We start from the raw sequence: 20,542 nt of genomic DNA on the forward strand, positions 1-20,542 counted from the left end.
TCTGAATCTTGCTTTTCCAGTGTAATGGTGTGTCCAGGACTTGCTATGGTGGGAGTATTGGGTTCTGACAATGCCAAGGAACCTTGGTTCTTGTTGCTTATATTCTTATGCTTGCCCCGCATCATCTGGTTATCTCTAGTGCTACCTGCCCTTGCTAAATCTGGCTGGAGCCTGTCCTTCCTTTGATCCTGGTTGTGTCAGAACTCCTCAGGGTCAAGCTGTCTCTGTGATCCTGTGACCCTGGGCTTGTTAGAGCACCTGAAGTGGAGCTTCCTTTGGGAGTTGTGGGACTAGCTGTGGAGCTTGCATCTCAAGGTCTGCTCAGGGCACCAGCCCAGACAGACTGGATGAAACCTGAGTCACTGGGCTGGCGGAGTTCCTGTGTGCCTGGTCCCGTTGGTCCCAGTTACTCCCAGTGTTGGGACAGATTTTATCACAAAAGGACTTTCTAAGCATAACACAAAGTCTCAATATCCAGAAAATAGGAGGTTGATCAATTTCACTGGTTTTCCATGTGAAGAAGAAAAACATACCCCCAAAGGGAAAAAAAATTCTAAAAAGTAAAGTCTTTGAAATGATGGACTTAGGATGCAAACCACAGGCAAGCAAAGTCACCTTTTAGCACTTCTAATGCTCGTTAGTATTTGAGAGATCTAATAAATAACAAACCGTCCTGTCAAAACTCTACCAACAAAGGAGTAGGCAGATTAATATTAAAAAAGCATTTTCTTACCAATGGAGCCACTGGGGTAGCCAACCTTAGTATGTAAACAGAAGGTCTCCCAGTACTAAATCATAAAGTGTTGCAGATCTACCCATCAGCTCTGAAAGCCCACAGCCTTCATTTGGCAGGTGTAAGACCTTTGTGACTAAGCTTAGGACTTAGCCAAAGGCTACCTGAAGTGCTTGTTCCCTGTAGGACAATTTTAAAAATAGGGAGGGACAGAGAAGTGTCTGAGCTAGATAGGCATACATCAAACTAGCAAACTTAGCCACTGGATAATTGACTTCTTCACACAGGCGAAAAGAATAAGTGGAAGGGAGACACAATGAGACAAAGTCACCAACCAATGATGTCCTTTCACTTGGAAATATAAAGCACAGAGAAGGAAATGCCCTATCCAAGAAGTACCAATAAATCAACAGAAAAAGAGTAACAATGCAATACAAAACTGTGATGAGAAGATGAGCAAACTCATGGAGAAAAATATTCAAAAACACACACATAATGCATACATATACATGAAAGATTCAAAAAACAGTCTCATTACATAAAAGTCAAAATTAATGTCACAATGAAATATCATCACTGAATAGACTGGCAAAGTCAAAAATCTTGTTACTGTATTTTTGGTGCAGATGTGGGCAGTTGGTATTTTTATGCACTGCTGGGAAGACACCCAAAATTTTATAGAGGACAGTGAGGCAACAGGTATCAAGACTCCAAGGGCAATGTCTCTAGACCCAACATGCCACTTCTAGCTTTAGCCTACATATTAGTATCTGTGATATCTGGTGCAGCATTGCTCTTACAAAATTAAAAGGCTAGCATCAACCCAAAGGGACATCAACTGGCACAAAAAGAAGAAAGAAAGAAAGAAAGAAAGAAAGAAAGAAAGAAAGAAAGAAAGAAAGAAAGAAAGAAAGGAAGGAAGGAAGGAAGGAAGGAGGGAGAAAGAATGGGAGAAAGAAAGAAAAGGAAAGGAAAGGAAAGGAAAGGAAAGGGAAGGAAAAGAAAAAATAAAAATATCAACCCAAAGCCAAACATTATGCAGAGAGAGACACTAAATAGAGAGGTCTCTATCCTGTCCCTCCCCTTAAAGATTAGAGGGAGGAGGAGGAAAGATTTCAGGAGTCAGAGTGAATAAAGATGCCAGGAGAACATTGCACAATGAATCAACTAAGAAGGCTCATATGGGCTCACAGAAAATGAAACGGCAAGCACAGAGCCTGCATGGGTCTGGACAAGGTCCTCTGTATGTTACAGCTGTTGGCTTGGTGGTTCTGTGAGGCTCCTAACTGTGGGAATAAGTACATCTCTGACTCCTTTGCCTGCTCTCTGGAACTCTTTTGCTACTATTGGGTTGTCTTACCCAGTGTCGATATGACGGCTTTTGCCTTAATTTATTGTATCTTGTTACATTGTGTTTGGCTGTTGTCTCTTGAAGACCTGTTCCTTTCTGAAGAGAAACTGAGGCAGGATGATGGATCTGGGGGCTAGGGAAGGTGGTAGGAAGGAGCTGGGAGAAATGGGATGATCCTCAAGATGTGCAATACAAAATATGAGGCAAAATTTCCATATACAATACTAGCATAATCTTGAAGAAATACATTATACCTCAAGAAATTTATAGGCTTCTTTCATAGATTCATATAAGACATTGCCTTTGGAGTAAGAAACTAGAAGGATGGGCATAGGCTATAGGTGGATATAGTGGTTTGAATATGCTCTGCCCATGGGAAGTGGCATTATTGGGAGGCGTGGCCTTGCTGGGATAAGTGTGGCCTTGGAGGAAGTGTGTCACTTTGCAGGTGGCCTTTGAGGTCTCCCAGTGCTCAAGCTCCACCCAGTGTGGAAGAGAGCCTCCTGGATGCCTGCAGAAAACAGCCTCCTCCTGGCTGCCTTTGGATCAAAATGTAGACCTTTCAGTCCCTTCTCCAGCACCTCTTCTGCCTGCAGGCCACCATGCTTCTGCCCATGAAGACAATGGACTGAACCTCTGAAACTATAAGCCAGCCCTAAATCAATGTTGGTGTCTCTTCACAGCAATAAAACTAAGACAATGGGAGGAGGGGACTTCCATTTTCACTGCATTGCCTTTTCTGCAGTTTGGACTTTATGTCAAGTATACTCATTAACAAAACTAAAATTGGATTCTGATTTAGTCAGGTAGGCTTCAGAATCCTGGGAAGAGGGTCAAAGCCTACTCTTATAAGACCTAGATCATCTGGCTCCCTACCTTGGCCTATTAGCTTAAATCTAGCTGCTCAGTGTCTAGCTTGAATGAAAAACATCTTTGTCTTCACTGCTCCAGGAGGTTGAGGAAGAGAGGAAAAAGTTCTTGCATTCCTTCAGAAATACTGTTGAGTAACTATGACTAAGTATTTTTCTTACAGTACGACCAACAGCAAATTTTCTCCCATGAAGCTAGACCAGACCTAGCCAGAGGAGCCTTCCATGCAGAAGGAAAAAAATGAGCAAAACACAGTTGCTATGTGTATTAGGCAGGGTTCTGTAGATCAGTAGTTCTGTACCTGTGGGTTTCAATGGAACCCTTTCGAGGTCTGAACGACCCTTTCACAGAGGGGTCACATATAAGATATCCTGCATATTAGATATTTACATTATGATTCATTTACAGGTATGAATAATAATAGTTTTTTATGATTATTATTTTATGGTTGGGGGTCAATACATGAGGAACTGTATTAAAGGGTCACCGTATTAGGAAGGCTGAGAACCACTGCTCTAGAGGAGCAAAATCAATAGAATACAAACTGTTTTAAAAGAAATTTATTATTGTGGCTTACATGTTGTGGTCTGAATAGTCCACGGGCAACTGTCTCATACAAGAGATCAGCAGCAACAGAGTAGATGAACTTAACAGGGAGAGTGAAGGCCAGGTGAGCAAATATGTAAACAGCTTTCTCTCTTACATATCCTGAGTCTGTGTTACCTAGCAGAGGTGCTGTGTGCATGTAGGGTAGGTCTTCCCCAACCCATTAAGACAACCAAAATAATCCCTGCAGTCAAGCCTACAAGCCAACCTCATCAAGGTAATCCCTCATGCAGTCTTTCTTTCCAGGGGATTCTGGGTTGTGTTAAAACTAACCATCACCTCAGATGAGTAATCTTTGGGTTCTAGAAGGTTCTAGAAAGTGTCTCAGGCCAGTTGTGAATATAGGCTCTATCCATTTCTTCTACCAGCTACCTAGCTTTTACTTAGCTCTGCTGCCAAAGTCTTCCCCAACTGGAAATTCATTATGTCATCTGCAAATATTATAAGGACGGTGAGGATGAGGAAGGTCCTTCCTCAACTCAATGTGAAGTTTTTAAACTAAATATGGTGTGATATGTTGCTATGAGAGAGCAGAATATGTGGAGGTTGGTGTGGGAAGAAGTTATTTTTGGAACTGAGGGAGGGAGGAAGCCTGTGGACCATCAAGATAATGTATCTGAGTAGCCAGACTCTAAAACAAACGTGCTAAAGGAAAAAGTGCAAAGAGAGATCTGAGGCAAGGACTTGCCTGCCAACTACAAAGCCAGGACTGCACCATGCTTAGTGTAGACTCAGGCAGCTGAGGGAAGGATGGACCTGTCGTAAAGCTCAGAATATGTATTCCAAAGCTTCCAGGAAAGGGGCCTTTGATCCCATGGCTGTCTCACAGCTCATGTGGCTACTGTGGCTGGTGTTGCAACCACCTTTCCATCCTAGCATAACTTGGGGAAATCACTCTGTGAAGAAACCATAGCAAAAAAGAAACTGCTGGATATGGCCATCCATCAAGGGGAAGTCTTGGTCCCAAAGTCCCACACTTGGCATCTCAAGCTGCCACGGAAGAGAAAGTACCAGAATGCAAGACACCAACTGAGACAGGAGCATCTCTCACCACCTAGGAATCAGAATGGGCTACTGGGGATTGGGGATGGATCTCAAAGTGTATGACAGCCACAAAGACAGTCACTTCATGGCTCTGGATCGAGAGCTCATCTATGTGGACACACATACATAAATGTACATATGGACATACACATACGAGAACCTACACATGAATCATCAGTGCTTTGTGCTTGTCTGGCTCCCAGCATCAATGTCAGGAGCATGGGGTGCAGCCATAGTGAAGAGGAAGGGAAATGATATCCTAATGCCATGGTGGCACTTCAACAAAGAGACTTCAGACTTCTATCCTCATTTCTATCATCAGAACTCCTTGCACACACATGGTCTACTCCCATTTAGTCCAGTTTATCTCCACGCTACAAGTAGTTACAAGCCTGCAAAACAGGACCTACAGAGGCATGACAAGTACCATAAATGTTTCAAGCATGAAGCTCAAGGGACTAGCAAGCTGGAGAGTGTGTGGCCATCAAACATGCTCAAGCTCAGATTTGTAATAAACACCATGCTGACAAAATAAAGCATACCACATGTATGCTCTGCAGGCTGTGAGTTCAGCGGGGCTGGTTAAAGTGGATAGCAAGGCTCAGAAGAGTACAGTGGGAACAATGGCTTCATAGCACAACAGTGAATAACTACAAACTTCTCTAGGGAGGGGAGGAGGGAAGCATGTGAACCTTCACAACCATCTCAGGAAGGCAATACTAACGTGGATTTTAAGTGAAGAAGGACAATCATAAAGGTGTTTGAGAGCTTCTCCAACTTTGTGCAAGTAAGAAGCACTGGTCAGAACTTGAACTACTATTAAAGCCAGCTGCTTGTGAATTCAAAACCTACAGGAGACTCTGCTATGCAAGAGCATGGTTAATAATGGCCCTGGATATGTCTCTACAAAGTAAGCTAGAAGTCCAAACACATGTTCAGGGATGTCGCATCCCTCCAGAGAGTAGATCCTTGTGAAGAATTTCTCTCCTATCCCCACAGGGCTTGCTTGGTAGATTATCTGAATAACAACTCTGTTTCCCTGCTTTTCTCTGTGCACATAGACATGGTGAACAAAAAAAAAAGCCAATGTCTTTCTGATTTTAGAGCCAAGATTTTGACCTGATTTTGGTAAAGTCCCTAAAGCATGATATCACTTCTTGGAGTAGGATTAGACTGAAGGAGACAATCACTTGGGTTCCTCTGGTCCTACAACCCCTAGTGAAAAAAGTAGCAAGACTTGACTCAGAGTTTGAATTGTTATAACAAAATATATAAAGTAGATGACTTAAACAACAAATATTCATCACAGTTCTGAAGCTGCCAACAGATTCTTTGTCTGGTAAAGCTGTGAAGATGCTCTTCCTGGTTTGTAGATTGTAAGCTTCCTATAATATCTTCATAGTGATGGAATGGTAAGAGGACTCTAGTCTTCTCTTCTTCCTATCATGGAGGCCTCACCTTCATGGCTTCATTTAAGCCTATTTACCTCCAAATAACCTGATATTGGAGAAATGGAGCCTCACCATTTGAACTCAGGGAGAATGCATTCAGTCTGAAGCAGCACGGATGGAGGAGCATAGCCCACCAGCTGCTGGACAAGGCAACTTGAAGCAGCACTCCATGTTTATCACACCCTCACAGTACACCCCGCCTCTCCCTTCCTTTCTCTCTGGCCACCTGCTTGCTGGCTAAAGACTTGCATTGTAATTCTGGGGAACCTCATTGTTCCCTTCCAAGTCTCCATTCCCAGACCATTGCGTAGCCTGAGTCTTCACACTCATTCTGTAGGGAGAGTGAAGACTTTGAGTACAAGCCAGAGGGTAACTAGAAACCCTTTGCTCCTGTAGTTCCCAGATTCACCCCCTGAGGACCTGCAGAGTCTAGCTTGTTAGGGTACACATGTGCTAAAAAGCCAAATCAGTATCTTGAACCTGAGAAACACTGACTCTTGTTTGGTACTTGGAGTTCCAGGGTGTGAAACTGTAAGTTGATCTCATTCATCCTCCTGCACCAGAGAGAGAGTATGTGCTAAGAAATTAGAGAAGCTGCTTTCCAAAGCACACAGATGGCCCTGGATATCTTCCCAGCTCTGCTGGAGAAGGAAGGGTGAGCCATTCCACAAGGATCATAACCAAAGGGTTGCAGTCCGCGGACTCCTGTAGCCCTGGGTCCCTGTCAGTCCCAAGCGTAGGTACCTGGACTGGACACTAGTGCCTGGTGGTACTCAGTCCCTCTAATGAACATAAGCAGGACCATACTAGAACCAAGAATTGTTGAAGTGATCAGAAAGCCAGGTGTATGCTCCTCTTCAAGAAGCTTCTCCAACCGGATGGCTACAATTATTTCGTATGAATCCAGGGACTGCCTAGGCTCGTTCAGACAGTATTCCTTCAAGTTCCCACAGTTAAGCAGTAACTGGGGCAAGAGATGTCCTGAAAATTCCCTTCCTCACAGTCCAGTTGTTAAAGGCCCTGGGACCTCTACTTGTGGCTGCCCCTAGCACCTCTAACATCCCCTCTATTTGTGCACCAGACTTCCTCCCTTTAGTCTTTATTAAGGTTATCTTCTGTGATGGGATACATAAAAGTAAAAAGGCTTAGGTAATACTGTCCTCTATCACCTACAAAGGTCTCACTCGGGAAAATGTGCTTCAAAACTGAGAAGAACTGAAAAGCCTTGGGAGCTAGCAGGATGCAAAAGGAGGGATGGACTAAGTCTACTTAGGTACAGAGAGAGTGGTCCACTGGAGATAATTCATACCGCCATAAACTTGATCGTGTTGGTGCCAGCTTTGGAGCTGTGATTCTTCCTAAGGCTCTGAGAACAAGGTGTTTAATTTGTTCTGTTCTGTCATGATGCCAAACTAGAGAGCCTTGCATGATAAAAGTAGTGTTTGGAGCTCAGAATAGAAATAAAATGGAAGGGAGGGGAAATATCTAGGATGAACTAACTTCTCATCCTGATAAACATTTGTTCATCCCGTAGGAGCTTAAAATTGATCTTTATAGGGGCTGAATAGACAAGCCATTCTGCATTTGGGATTCAGGGTAGAAAGCTATCACTGGTATCCTTTGACCATATCTAGGGACTGATAGGATCATTCATAAATTAAAAAAAAAATTTAGAAGGTATTGAGAGCCACCCAAGCAGGGCAAACTAAGCCCACCTGAGAATATCAAAGCATACAAGCTGGCCCTTAGGTGAGGAGCAAGCCAAGGTCATGTGGAATTGGAATTAGAGTTAAGCAGATGCTCCATGAAGAGAACAGTGAAGAGGATATGAAGTAGTCCACCTTCATTAGGCTTCAACCATTGTAAGAGTCTGCAATTCACAAAGAATGATACCCCAGGTTCAAATAGTATGCAACAGCAAAGAGAGTTTATTCTGCAGAGAACCTGCCTACAGGGGTCTATCATGCATCATGATGGAAGACAGAGATGTGGACTTGGCAGGGTCAATTTAACTCCTGTTAGGGTAGGAGTGCGTGACTTTTCTTTCTCCTGATTGGTTGGTTCTATCTCCAAGGATATAGGTGCCTTTGTGATTGGTTAAGGCTCTTTGTGATTTGGGTGACCCTTGATGATTAGTTATACTTGCCCCAGGCTAGGTGGTAGGGCAGCTTCCTGACTGACTGCCTGTGAGGAATGGTTTTTCCTGGAATTGACTTGTTTTGGACTTTTCCAGTCCTGGGAAACAGAAACTTAGGCCTAGTCTCTCAAACTGCCAGTTTGCTGCCTGTCATGGAGTGAGCCTGGCTTTCCTAACTCTGTCCTCTCACGATGTGTTTGAAATCAGACTTGATTTCTGTTCAAATAGAAGTAATCCTAAAACATGGTAGGTATCCAGTACCTACTCTGTGTTAACCACTGTGCTAAGCAGTTTCTGCACATGTTTCCCTTAATTCTCTTAAGATCCCTGCAAGGGGTTCTTAGCTTTATCTGGGGAAATTGAAGCTCAGAAACAAGAAGTGTTTCATAATCAATAATCAAGTCATGGACTCAAACAACAGTTACCTAGTACATGCCATGGCAGGGTCACAATGACCCTGTGGTTCTGGTACTGGTACTTCTTCTCCAAGAGTACACAAGGCTAAATGTGGTTGCTAACTTGACCTGGAATCAACAAAGACCTCAAGCTGCTGGCCACTCTTGCCAAGTATTGTCTTAATCATATTACTTGAGGTGGAAAAATCCATCCAAAATCTGAACTATACCTTCTAGTAGAAGCCCACAAAAAAGGACATGAGAGAAAGAAGCCTTTGTATTGGCCTACTCATCCTCATTCTAGCTGGCAAATTCATCTCCTCTGCTGGTGGATTCCAGTGTAGCCTGAAAAATAGCAGCTCTCTAGGAATCCACTTGACTCTAGCACCAGATTGGAACTGGTGAGACATCCAATCTCAAGGACTAAACAACTACTAGATTCTTATAAACCACTCAAATAAATCATATATATGTATATATATGTATATGTATATATATATGTATATATATATACATATGTGTGTGTGAATATATATGCCACGTATATTCAGTCTATCGATTCCATCCCTTTAGAGAACCATGACTAATACACTGAGTGACTTTCTTAGGGTCAAACACAGCTGGTAAGTGTAGAGTAAGACTTTAAGCTCTTTCCACTGTTTCAAGGGCTCTTCTTTGGACAGGAGAAGGAGAAGTTTTGGAGTGGCAGGAGGTGGTCTTCAACTCAGGCTGAACTAGTGCAGTGCTGAGAAGGGAACGCGAAGGTACTACGAAGCAGAGCTCAGCATCCCTCCCAAGTGGAGGAGAAAGGCAGCATGGAGAGCAGGGCTAACCATATGCCACAGCCAGTTTTCACTTTAAAAAGAAAATCACCTTGCCATTGTCTACAATTGTGTACCCTGAAGCAGGAGGAGGGCAGGTATTCCTAAGAACTACACACCTGCTCTCCTCACCCTTTCCTTCCATCTGGCCTGGCACATGTCTCCTGTTCCCAGGGCTGTTTTAAAAGAGCGTCTTCCTAGCTAGCTGGGTCCAAAGAAAACATTCATTTGATTACAAAAAGAGGAGCATCTGCTCGCCTGGATTTGTGGGAGAGCCCATAATCCCTGCATTTTACCTCCTATTAGCCTTCTTCTCCAGGAAAGAAATGTCCTGCTCTTTAAAGTTGAGGCCATAAAACTGTGACAGCTCTCCTGCAAACAGAGCTGAGTCCGGAACATGAAACAGCTCTTCAGATAAAATATACAACTCAGGTGTGGGAGTGGAGAGCCAGGGGTCTTAAAACTCAATCAGTCGCCAGTAACGTTTTGTTTGATGGATCTAGCCCGGCAATTCTCTACTGTAGAGCATCACTGATTCCAACATTTTGGACATATTTCCCATTAGCCCTTTATTTGAAAATTTTATGCTTCCCCTCATAAAAACTTGCAGCAGATTAATGTGCTTGGGATGTTTATTTGTAAGTACAGCTGGTCTCCCTTCAAGTTGTTTTCATTGTTGAGTTGCCCGAGTGTACCCTTTGTGGAGCAGCAAAAGGGTGGTTCTGTAACCAGGCAACTAGCATCATGTCAGATAGACAAGAAGCCTGTGTGAGGGTGGGGGTGGATGGGATGGACGGTAGTGGAGAAGATACTGGATGGTCTCTGAGGCTTACCATGCAGTGAGGTATTTAAAGCTTCCTTTTGCAGGTCCCACCATCCACGTTAGAAGTGAGATGTGTATATGTGTTAAGAACAAAGGAGCCCTGAAGGGCCTCTGCATCCCCCAGAGGAACCTCCCCTGTGAAGTTCTTCCCTTCAGGAGGGAACTATCCTGGCTTCACAGGGAAGAGAGCTCTTCTTTGAGCTGAAAAAGAGAATTGAATTCTAACCAGGGTTTTCAGTACTAGTCTCATGTCAAGTAAACAAATGTCTCTTCTTTTATTATATATTTGGTAATCAAAAGTAAATCTTACTATGTTCCATTCTTTCCTCTAACCACAATTCCCATTAATTTTATACTAAAAATGAACAATCTCATTAAATTTTAAGACTAGGTCTTTCTTCATCAGGTTTCTATGTGTATCCACACATGTCCATGTGGATGTGTGAATGTGTGTGTGTGTGTGTGTGTGAGAGAGAGAGAGAGAGAGAGAGAGAGAGAATTTATTTTTTATTAAATTTATTTATTTATTCACTTTACATTCAAGTATCCCCTCCTCCTCCCAGTAGACAGATTCCCCCGTTCCACCCTCCCCTTCTCCTTTGAGAAGGGAGAGCCCCACTCTAGGTATCATACTCCCCATTAACCCCATCTCATGGCACACAGAGGAGTTGTGGGACTAGGCTCATCTTCTTCCACTGAGGCCAGACAAGTCAGTCCATTTAGGGAAGCAGGATCCACAGGCAGAAAGGCCAAAGATTCAAGGGCACCCCCAATGCCTGTTGTTGGGGGACCCACATGAAGACCAAACTGCTTGTCTGCTACATATGTGCAGGGGGCCTAGGTCCAGCCCATGTTCACTCTTTGGTTGATGATTCAGTCTCTGGGAATCCCTGCAGGTCCAGGTTAGTTGACTAAGTTGGTCTTCCTGTGGAGTCCCTGTCCTCACTGGGCCCCTTAATCCTTCCCCCAACTCTTCCATAAGACTTCCCAAGCTTCATCTAATGTTTGGCTGTATCTCTTTCCATTGGCTGCTGGATGGAGCCTCTCAGAGGACAGTTATGCTAGGCTCCTGTCTGCAGGCATAACAGAGTATCATTAACAGTGTCAGGGATTGGTTCTTGCTCTTGGAATGGATCTCAGTTTGGGTCAGTCAATGTTTGGCCATTCCCTCAGACATTCCCTGTTGTATTTTTGTCCCTGCATATCTTGTAGTCTGGACACAATTTGGGTGGAAGGTTTTGTGAGTGGGTTGCTATCCACTGGGAGTCCTGCCTGGCTACAGGAAGTGGCCACTTCAGGCTTCATAGCCCTCCACTACTAGTAGTCTCAGCTAGTATCGTCCCCGTACACCATCTGGGGCCTCCCCCATCCCAGAACTCTGGCACATTCTAGAGATTGCCACCTGTTTCTTCTACCCTATCACTGATAAATATTCAGTTGACCTCTGTTATCTAGAGACAATACTACGCTTTAACTATGAGAAAGTCTTGCTTTCTGTTGGGCTCTCAAATCTCTTGACAGTGCTACTACTGCCCTTTCGGGGCCATACACCTGATTCAAAAGTTAAATTTCCTGCTCTTAACTGAATTGATGCCTTCTTGGTCAGTAAGACCACTACTTAAGTGGTGTTTGTCAAACATGACAGATGCTAAGCAGTTTTTTTTTCCTCCTAAAAGAACATATTGAGGCTGAGGAGATGGCTCAGTTGGAAAATGTTTGCCTTCTAAACAGGAAGACCTGAGCCTGGGTGCTAAGAAGCTGGGTGTAGTGCTGGGAGATTAGAGACAGGAAGATGTCTTTGGCTAATTTGCCAATCAACCTGGTAAAATCAATGAGCTCTGGGTACAGGAAGAGATCCCACCTCAAAACAAAAATAATGAAGATTGATTTGTGAAGGTATCTGATATCAACCACTGGTACATACATACACACACACACACATACATGCATGTACACACATGTGCACATACACAACATGTGCATACATGCATCACATACACACAAGACAGCCTTTGAATATATGTGGCTGGGTGCCATTAAATAGTATCCCCTATCAGTCAGATGTCTTTCAATTGCATAGACATTATCTGAAATTGAAGATGTAGAGATTGAAGAAAGGAGACTCCTCTACACAAAGTGACAATGAATTGAAATTTATCTTTCTCTTGATCTCAAAATGGTTTAGTGACACCCAATAGCATGAGGGAATATAATTCAGTGATTGAACATTTAAAAACATCTGTACAGATTATGGTGAGGTAAATGCCCCTCATTGTCTTTATTCTTCATTAGGCTTGACCCCCCCTTCCTTTGTCATTGGTTCTTAAAGTCCCTCTGGGTGTCAAGAAATTCTAGCAAGCCTCTAAAATTCAATAGATCAAAAGGAAGTGTCTTAGTTAGGTTTTATTGCTGTGAAGAGATACCATGACCATTGCAACTCTTATAAAGGAAAACATTTAATTGGATCTGACTTACACTTTCAAATGTTTAGTCCATTATCATCATGATGAGAAACATGGCAGCCTGCAGGCAGACATGGTGCTGGAGAAGGAACTGATAGTTCTGCATCCTGATTCATGGACAGCAGAAGGAAGATTGAAATACAATAGGTGTAACCTGAACATATGAGACCTCAAAGCCCACCCCCTTAGTGACACACTTCCTCCAACAAGGTCACACCTACTCCAACAAAGTCACCTCCTAAAAGTACCATTCCCTCTGTTCAAACCTTCACAGGAAGTAAGACTAAAGGCAATTGTTGCCATTTAAGAGTTTCCAGTCACTTAAAGAGAAAATAAGTACAGTTGTTGGCATAAATAATTTATTTAAAATACTGAAAATAGTAGCAAGGATGTAACCTTTAAAAATAAGACACCCCATTTTATCTGCTAGACAGAATACTGACATAGCAAGCAGCTAGGGCAAGGGTCATATAACACTTCAAAGTACACAATGAATCAAGTCAGTACTACATTCTCCAGAAGATGCCCTGATATATATATATATATATATATATATATATATATATATATATATATATACAACCTTGTCTCCATCTGATTCCACCCACGTGGTTAAGCTCCTGTGTCCAAAACTGACCAAGGTAATGGACTATAGTTGCTCAAAAAGGGGAGGCCTCTAGACTGAGAGTCATGGCATATACCTTTAATCTAGGCACTCAGGAAGGAAAGCAGGTGGATCTCTGAGTTTCAGGCCAGCGCTGTATTGTGAGACCTGTGTGTGTATCCGTGTGTGTGTGAGAGGGGTGGGGGGAGGGAGAGCTCTATAGGAGAAGTTTAGGAACATGTGAACATATCTGGGCTATTTCTTATACTGATCATCCCTGAGTCCAGCATTCCTGGGAAAACCAAGGAGACACTAGGCCATCAAGGAAATGTCAACTGAGACTTCCAATGCACAGAGATGACTCCCAAGAAAGAGATTGTCTGAGAAATGAAGAAGAGTGGAGAGGCAAAGTGTGGACAGTAGGAAAAGAGAATTTTGAGAATTCTCTGTTCATCTATCAGTGACATAATTGCAGAGAAAAGCATGGGTTCACTGTGTCAAACTGTCTGGCTCTGCAGAAGATTTGATAGATGGCAAAAGATCTATGCTTTACATGGTGCCAGGCTTCATATTTAAGAAACAATCACAACCTATCTAAAAGAATGACTTTTCCTCTCCCAGCATGCACTATGTTCACACATGACCCTCCCAACACAAGCAGCACTCTCAGAGTCCTGAGCTCTGACTTCAAGTGAAATGAATCCAGGAAGACTCTTTCCAGATGCACGACCCAGAGTCTGGCCCCTCCCCTCTAAGAAGAAAGTGCCCCACCTGTGGTGGTTTGAATAGGAATGGTTCCCACAGACTATTGTGTGTGAATGCTTGGCCCATAGCCGGTGGCACTATTAGGCGGTATGGCCTGGTTAAAGAAGTTTGTCACTGTGGTGGTAGGCTTTGAGATATTATATGCTCAAGTTAGGCCTAGTATGACAATTTCCTCCTGTGGACATAGAACTCTCAGCTCTTTCTCCAGCACCATGTCTGCCTGCAGGCTGCCATGCTTCCCACTATGATGATAATAGACTAAATCTCTGAAACCAAAGCCGGCCCCAATTAAATGTTTTCCCTTATAGAGTTACTGTGGGCATGCTTTTCACAGCAATAGAAACCCCTCACCTTCCTACCTCCATCTACCTCTCATATTAGAAAGTTTCACTGTCTTCTACCTGGCTCCAAATCATAACCTACCGGGTAAAAATAGATCTTTACAAGTGAGCAAAAACCCAATCCTCCCTTCTCAAATAAGGGCAAGACTTCTTCAAGGCTATTTGTGCTGGTTAATCTTGATTGCCAACTTATTCACATTTAGCAGCCTAGGAGATTAACAAGACACACCTCTGGGTGTGTTTGTTTCAGAAAGATTCAGTAAGGAAGGGCAAACCGTGGATGTGAGCAGACCATCTCAGGGGCTAATAATCCAGAAGGAATTAAAGTGGGGAAAGGAGAGAGCCTGTTCTCCCTCTCCCTCTCCCTCTCCCTCTCCCTCTCCCTCTCCCTCTCTCTCTCCCTCTCCCTCTCTCTCTCCCTCTCTCTCTCTTTCTTTCTCTTTCTCTCTCTCTTTCTCTCTCTCTACCTCCCTCCCCCTCTCTCTCTCTTCCTCCCTCCCTCCCTCCTTCTCTTCCCTCCCCATGATGGACTTTAACTTCTAAAACTGTGAGACAAATCGCTTCTCCTTTAAATTGTTCATGGCAACATGTGGCAGAGCAACAGAAGTCACTAATACACTGGAACTCAGAGTTTCCTGGAAACAAAATGTCCTCCCTTCCAAGGCTAAAAACTTCCTTTGTTTCAATTGCTACACCTTAATGTTGTTGACTGCATGTGCATCCACCACTAGGGAAGTCCCAGAGGCTCAGAAGAGGAGGATGTGCACACAGGGACACATAGGTGCACATAGGGGCACACAGGTACACAGGCATTCGCTCTCTCTCTCTCTCTCTCTCTCTCTCTCTCTCTCTCTCTCTCTCTCTCTCTCTCACACACACACACACACACACACACACTCACATCACTCAATTAAGTGTGTCTTTATAGCACTTATACTCCTCTAATTTCTTTAGAACTGATTTTTCTTGCTGAGTAGAGCTAGTTATTTTCCCACAAAAGAATCCAATAGCCAAAGGCAGGTTCTCCAGAAGTGATGAGATAGATATTTATTTGGGGATGGGGGGGGCATAAATAATAGGTATTACAGCAGGAATTCTCAAAGAAAGCAGGCTTCGGACAGCTCTTGAGATCAGATAATTTCTGCATGATTCATTGAGGCCAGGTCCCAGAGCTCCCACAATTCCCAGGGGTTCTAAGCATAGGTTGGGGCCTAAGACCAAGAAGAAGGACAGAAAGAAGTATGTCCCCCTAGAGCTTGACAAACCTGAACCCCTTAGAAGTGACCTAGCAATGTTCTGTCCTACAGTCTCTGTCCAGAGCTTCACAAATGCCCTGAACCCCTTAGACGTGACCTAGCAAGGTTCTGTCCTACAGTCTCTGTCCTCAAGAAAGCCCAGTGTCCCGAGGGATGCAACCATAGTATCCCTGTCACTAAGAGCAGTTGCTTTCCCAGATACAGCCTCCCCTGCCTCAGACACCAGAGGGTGTTCTCATAAACTTTTCTCTACTCAGCCCACTCTTGCTCTACTTCTGTGTGGTCAGTTTCATAAAGGCACTTTGTGGCTCAATTTAACAGGACGATAAGATTTTAGCTTAGTTATTTTCTCTTTTCCAAAACTTCCAAAGCACCCTTTATACTGTCTCTTTGGGGATGTTCAGACCATCTGACTTATCCTTCCATCCATGGACTTTTCTTTAATTATCACAGAATAATATTCAGCAACTAATGGAATGTGGAGAATAATGTTGTCTCGGAGGACAGTGGGGCCACAACAAGATCATTAATGAGAAGAACTTTGTAAAAGTCACATGTTGGGCGAGCTGAAAGGGTCATGGTGATTCTTACCAGGCCCCCAGGCCCTGTGATCCAAATCACAAGAGGTGGCATCCTTTGCTGACATACAAACCCTGTCCACAGGAGGCTGATGAGAAAAGGAAGTACCAATTCCAAAGGAACCCTGGGAACACTGCCACACAGCACTCACTGAAGCTGTTTCTCAACTGCTTAGTAGAGGATTCCAGAACTGGCAGGAAGCAGGACACCTCTGATATCCTTCTGTCCTTACATTCTACAACCCATTGGTCTTGCTGTATCCAGTGATTCCCTGAGGAACATAAGGGCTACTTTGGGTTTTCAAGTACAACTCCACGGTCCTTTTAAGTGGGTTCCATGGGGTCTGACTAGGACATGTACGTTCACCCATGTTCACACAATCACTGGGTGGACAACCAAAAGGACCAACAGCACTTCTCTTGCAGGTTCTGGGTTGCAAAAGGTGAAGAGAACTGTACAAATTCTACAGTTCATGCTTTGCTTTAGACTAGAAGAAAAACTGCAGAAAAATAAGCCATGTCAATCATCCCTGCTGTGTAAACAAATGGTTAATGATAAGTCATGAGACAGCTCGCATTTTTTTTAATGGAGTAGCTAGTGACAATGCTCCAAAGCCAAACCTTCTCTTTCACAGCTATTTGGAAGAAGAACAAGGAAAGCTTTTGTGTCCCTTCTGGAAGCTGCAATACCCAGTTCCTGGCTCCCTGAGCAGCCTAGCTGGGCAGCAAACCTGTGGCTGGGCATCCTAGATCTGCTCTGGAGTCCAGCAATTGCCTGTAGTAGGCTGGAGTAAAGACCCAAGAGTCCTGGCTCTCCTAAGGCTTCTTAGGGGAATCCATAGAGGCAGGACTAGAATTGCCTCTTGAGAATGTTACCAGCTAAGAAGGCACCTCTGTGAACTAAGAAAAAGGCAGTCTTATCATCGCTGGCGTGAAACTGTACCTTGGCAGGAAGTCAAAGCCTCATGAAAATTAGAAAAAGGTGCCTGTACCTCCAGATCGTTTGTCTCCAAACCTCATCTGTCAAGGGTCAAATAGTCAATGGTTTGGGCTTTGCAGGCAATGAGAGCCCTGTCACAGCAACTCGACATTGTATTCTAACAGAATACAAAGGCAGCCACAAAGAAGAAATGGGCATAACATGTTCCAAAACAACTTTAATCTGTAGAGATAGCAGACTTGATTTGACTTGTGGACCATAGATTACCTGTCCCTGCTTTGAAAGGATGCAGTTCATAGTCAGGGCTGGCACATGCATGAACACAGGCTAATGTTCATCCTTCCTACCCTTAGCCTGATAGGCCAGCCCTATCTATGGTGGCAGCCCTGCCCTCCAGCACCCAAAGTACCAGTGACTAAAAATGACAGTTCTTTGGGCCTGGGATGAAAACCCCATTGATCCTCAGCATCCTTTATCCAGAATTCATTTTCCGTTGTTGTTCTGAAGCTTTAGTCCTGGAGTTGTGCCATCAGAAAGCCAGTCCTACAAACCAAAAGCCATCTCCCATGCCACTGAGTAAGCCCAAACTTGTAAACTGCATTGAGCCCAGGTTAGAAAGCCAGACTCCTTCTATTACTTGAGAGACAAGGAGAAGGTCTGTGAAGACAGGAAATCCAGTGGAGCTAAATCCCAGGGCCTCTGAGATGAGAAAAGCCATCTGCCTCCTGGGGCCTTTTCTTTTGGGCAAGATGCCTATTAACCAATGAATAACTAGTTGGAGGGGAAGATGAAGAAAGAACAGTTATTTCTGGACATTTTTCAGTTTTTTTCCCCAGTAACCAGCCATCCAATTATAATTAAAATACGGTGGTGGTTTCACACAAACCATAAACAATCCATAATCTTGCATTACAAGCGAACTCGATGGGAAGTGCATTTCTCACTGTACCAAGCAGCTGCAGCCACAGTAGGACCCAGGAACAGCAGTCTGATGTTAAGTGGAGTGCTCTGTTACATTACTTACCTTCGCCTTGACCTTCATAAATATCAAAACCTTACCACCCCACACTCTTGACATTTCTTCCTGTCATCTAATGAGACCACATTTTGCTGGAAGGTCACATGCCATTTACAACTCTAACAGAGACATATCATTTTAATGAAGCTCCTAATTCAGGCCGAGTAACAAAATTGTGCGAAGATCACAACACACGTGCCGGCCTGGAGGCAGCCAAGGCCCTGAGTTTAGCTGAGCCCTTGTGGGATCACACTTAAAATATAAAAGACAACTGAGGGAGGCTGGCATTCCTGCATCAGTAGCAGATGCTGGACAATGTCATTCTAAATTCAATTATCCAGAAGAAAGTGTGATTCATGTGAATGTATTTTACAAGCTCGTATAATTTATCATCCTTTGTTTTTCTTTATGAATAACAGATTTTTCCCTCAGTTCAAAAAAAAAAAAAAAAACACACACATGAGAGGATTGGATGGAATGGATGGGAGAGAGACCAAGAGTCATACACTTTTTCTTTAGTTGAACAGAAGGGCATGTAAATTCTTCTCTCTGGCAGCTTGGCCAGGGTTAGAGGCTGGATGCAGGGCAGGTATGGGGAATGTGCATGGCAAATCATGGATGGCAGACACAGTCAGAGCATACCAGGAGAGGGAATGAGACAGACAGCAGCGCTAGAAGTCGGTGACTGTGTGGAGGACCTCAAGCCCTGGCAATGGAATTCAAGGCATTGGCTTTCTTGGGCAAAAACGAAAGCTACTCAGATATCAGCCAGAACCAGACCAGCTCAGGTAGACAGGAGCCTACACGCAAATCTGAGTATACAATGTGAAAGGTGTAACATTTTTTACTTGTCTAGGAAAAGTGGAGCCCTTTGGGGACACTTACTGCATTCAGCCATCATCTCAAAACTTCACTACTCTGACAGAGTGCAAAATTGGTCCAGGGATCTCTACAGAGATCAACATGTGAGCTCCATCGCTCTCTGCTGCCATGCCTTTGCTCCGCCATCATGGACTCTAATTCTTTCAAAGCATAAGACAATTAAATATTCTTTCTTACAAGTTTCCTTGGTCATATTATTTTATCACTGCAATAGAAAAGTAACTAAGACAGAATTTTGTACTAGGGACTGGTCTATTGCTGTGAATAACCTGAACATATGACTTTCAGGAAGAATGTGGAAGAGTTTGGTACTTTGGGCTATAGATGTAGTTGGATGCTAGAAACAGTGTGTTTGGGGTCATTCTAGTAGAATATTGAAAAACAGGAAAACTAAGAGCAGTGTGAACTACAGAGTCCCAGCACAAGAGGTCTTGGGGAGAATAATGGTACCATCTGGATTGGAAAACAAAATTGTGATGTTTTGGCTGTTTTCTGCCCTTGTTCTAAGAATTTGTCAAAGGTTAAATTTTTAAAATAATGGACTAACTTCTTCGCTGGAGGAGATTTCAAGACAATTAATATTGACTCTGTTGCGTGGCTACCCTCTCTGCCTCCTGCTTATAGATCAAGATTTGAGCCCTCTTGTGTTTGTGCTACCGTGCCTTTCTTAGCTCAGCCATGATAGACTCTAACCCTCTGTAATGGTCAGCCCAATTGAATGCTTTCTTTTATAAGTTGCCTTGGTCCTGGTGTTTTATCACAGCAACAGAAAAGTAAAAAGACAATCTCTGACAGTAGTGTATCCTGTATCCCCTCTTGCCAGTATACACAGGAAAGAAATTTCCCACTGGCCTCTCTTGTACACCAAAAACTACAAATTAGGAATTCTAAAAGGTGAATTCAGGTGCCCTCAGGTCCCTGTTGTACATGTGCAAATATATAATGCTGTCAGTTCCTTTTACCCATAAAGAAGTGAGGAAACAGAAGAGGGAACTCTGGGGAGAAGCAGAGATTGACCCGTCCTGGCAGATGAGGCCCATCTGTGAAGAGGGAAAAGGATAAAGAGACATGAGCAGAAGGGATTTCAGACAGAGCCTTATCCACACTGACTAGAACAAACTGTTATCTCTAAAAAGAAATGTCTTCTATCCCACCTGCTCTTCTTCAATACACAGTTCAGATTTTCCTATAGCTTTGAATCTCTTTGATGAGCAGGATATAGTCGAGTTGGCATAAGGCCAACTCCTCTACCACTTTTGGCACAGGGGTTCTTGGGGTATTCTCAGTGAGAAATCAATTAATACCATGAGAAGCCTGGTTACAAGTGTGGGTACTTCCATTAACATCTCTACTAAACTCCTAGGTAATAGTCAGCCAATGAGCTAGCATAAAGTCTGCAGGTGATTTCAGTCCTCAAGTATATCAACCCCCAGAAGAGAAGCATCTGGCTAAACCTGGTCAACAC

This window comes from Mastomys coucha, unplaced genomic scaffold (genome assembly GCF_008632895.1).
Source record: "Mastomys coucha isolate ucsf_1 unplaced genomic scaffold, UCSF_Mcou_1 pScaffold6, whole genome shotgun sequence".
NCBI classification, from domain to species: Eukaryota; Metazoa; Chordata; class Mammalia; order Rodentia; family Muridae; genus Mastomys; species Mastomys coucha.